The sequence below is a fragment of the Benincasa hispida genome, chromosome 10, assembly GCF_009727055.1.
Source record: "Benincasa hispida cultivar B227 chromosome 10, ASM972705v1, whole genome shotgun sequence".
NCBI classification, from domain to species: Eukaryota; Viridiplantae; Streptophyta; class Magnoliopsida; order Cucurbitales; family Cucurbitaceae; genus Benincasa; species Benincasa hispida.
In genome coordinates this window covers 15922189-15925517 of record NC_052358.1, presented here as the reverse complement: position 1 = coordinate 15925517, position 3329 = coordinate 15922189, and positions in this window count along the sequence as shown.

Below are 3329 nucleotides of genomic sequence, written 5' to 3'. Positions count from 1 at the left end.
GATGGTTTAGAGGATCCATTAACCTTTAAGAAGGCAATGGAAGATGTTGACATGGAACAATGGATAAAAGCCATGGACGATGAAATGGAGTCTATATAATGAACAGAAAGTCCATCGAAACAGGACAGGAACAGAAAGTCTATAATCTTAACTGATCCATTTATGGATTGAAACAAGCGTCCAGATCCTGGAATATAAGATTTGACACCGCGATCAAATATTATGGTTTTGAACCGAATGTTGACGAACCTTGTGTATACAAGAAGATAGTAAAAAAATTGTAGCATTCTTAGTACTGTACATTGATGATATCTTGCTCATTGGGAATAAGACAAGCTTTCTAGCTGACGTAAAGAGATGGTTAGCATCATAGTTCCAAATGAAAGATTTGGGTGATGCTCAATATGTTATAGGAATACAGATCTTTCGAGACTGAAAGAATAAAACATTAGCACTGTCTCAGGCATCTCATATTGATAAGATGTTGTCAAGGTATAATATACAAAATTCCAAGAAAGGTTTATTACCTTTCAGGCATGGAATTCATTTGTCGAAGGAACAATGTCCTAAGACACTTCAAGAGGTTGAGGAGATGAATAGAATTCCATATCCTTCTGCAGTTGGGAGTTTGATGTACGCTATGTTGTGTACACGTCCCGACATATGTTTTACAGTTGAAATCGTCAGCGGGTTCCAATCTAATCTTGGACACGGTCATTGAACCATTGTAAAAAATATCCTCAAGTATCTTAGGAGAACAATATCTTGTGTATGGACCTAAGGATTTGATCCTTATGGGATACACTGATTCTGATTTCCAAACTGACGTAGATTCTAAGAAATGTACTTCAGGATCAGTTTTCACTCTTAACGGAGGAGTTATAGTTTGAAGAAACATCAAGCAAAGTTGTATCATTGACTCCACCATGGAAGCGGAATACGTGTTTGCATGTGAAACTGCTAAGGAAGCAATATGGCTACGCAAATTCTTAGCTGATTTGGAAGTCGTTCCAAATATGCACTACCTATCACACTGTATTGTGACAACAGTGATGCAGTTGCTAACTCAAAGGAACCCAGGAGTCACAAGCGTGGAAAACACATTGAATGAAAGTACCATCTCATCCAGAAGATCATACACATAGGAGATGTGCTCGTCACAAAGATTTGCTCGTCACGGTGAGGGGCCCCGATTGTTCAAGACCTGGAATCAGTACTTAAGAGAACAACCTATCTGCTAACCCTAAATCGAGTAGGAGTGAATTTCATCTTGCAAGACTATGTCCACAGCTATTCATCCGGTCTTATCCCCAAAATGGGAAGCTTATTGAGTAGTGCTGTTGGATTACTCTCACCGTTTTCAGATCAACGGATAATCTCGAACAAACAGGAGTTTATAGCTAGCTTAAGATTAAGATCGAGTTAACCTAGGTTATTTGATAAATGAAATAGTTAATTTTAATAGTAAACGGTCGTTATAAAGAAAAGTGACTATTTTCGTGGTCCAGTCTATATACAAACTCATTACATAGGATGCCCCCACTCACATGTCTCAACATGAATGATTTGTGGATCACATAGTTTGTAGCACTTTACAGCTTCTTGTAACAACTATAGAGTGGGCCGCATCCAATAGTGTTAACCAGGATGAGATACCCAATTTCATCCACATATTTATTAGACCATTTAAGCTATATACTGTTAACTTGATCCTATTTATGTCACTACATAAAGTTACAGTATTCAGACTATAGCCAAGGATATGTTTATTGGATTTTCATAGTAAGATGCAAAACCAACAAGTCATTATTATTGATAAATAGAATGTTTAACACGAACGGCGAGTTTAGGACATTCCCAACAATCTTCCACTTGGACTAAAACTCCAATGAGAACAAATATATACAGTATAATGTTGAGAAACATAATGGAAAAAATACAATAAACTAGGGCATCTACAATACCATAGACATTCTCCCACTTGCCCTAGATTACACTACTCGGAGTCCTAGTCCAACTAGGTGGCCCTTGAATACTTTAGCTGAGAGGGCCTTTGTGAATGGATCAACAAGGTTGTCTTCAGAGGCAATCTTTGTGACGATCATATCTCCTTTGTGCATTATCTCTCGGATGAGATGATACTTTCTTTCATTGTGTTTTCCACGTTTGTGACTCCTGGGTTCCTTTGAGTTGGAAACAGTACCACTATTGTCACAATACAGTATAATAGGCAGGTGCATATTTGGAACTACTTCCAAATCAGCCAAGAATTTGCGTAGCCATATTGCTTCTTTAGCAGCTTCGCATGCAACCATTTCGCTTCCATTGTGGAGTCAGCGGTACAACTTTGCTTGATACTTCTCCAAACTATAGCTCCTTCGTTAAGAGTGAAAACTGATCCTAAGGTAGATTTCTTGGAATCTATGTCAGTCTGAAAATCAGAATCAATGTATCCTATAAGGATCAAATCCCTATGTCCATACACAAGCATATAGTCCTTTGTTCTCCTTAGATACTTGAGGATGTTTTTTACAGCAGTCCAATGATTGTGTCCTGGATTGGATTGGAACCTGCTGACGATTCCAACTGCAAAACATATGTCAGGGCGTGTACACAACATAGCGTACATAAAACTTCCAATTGCAGATGTATATGGAATTATGTTCGTCTCCTCAACTTCTTGAGGTGTCTTAGGACATTGTTCATTTGACAAATGAATTCCATGCCTAAAAGGTAATAAACCTTTCTTGGAATTTTGCATATTATACCTTGACAACATCTTGTCAATATAAGATGAGATAGTGCCAATGTTCTATTCTTTCAATTTTGAAAGATCTGTATTCCTAGAACGTACTGAGAATTACCCAAATCTTTCATTTGAAACTGTGTTGCTAACCATATCTTTATGTCAGCAAGAAAACTTGTCTCATTCCCAATGAGCAAGATATCATCAGCATAAAGAACTAAGAATGCTACAGTTTTGTTGACTACACAAGGTTCGTCAACATTCTGTTCAAAGCTATAAGATTTGATCGCAGTGTCAAACCTTATATTCCAGGATCTGGATGCTTGTTTCAATCCATAAATGGATCGATTAAGCTTATAGACTTTCCGTTCCTGTCCTTTTTCGATGAACCCTTTTGGTTGAGACATAAAAATACTTTCATCAAGATAGCCATTCAGAAAAGTTGTCTTGACATCCATTTGCCATATCTCATAGTTATAATTTGTGGCAATGGCAAGAAGTATTCTTATTGATTTAATCTTGGCAACAGGAGAAAAAGTTTCTTCATAATCAACTCCTTCTCTTTGGGTAAAACCTTTTGCCA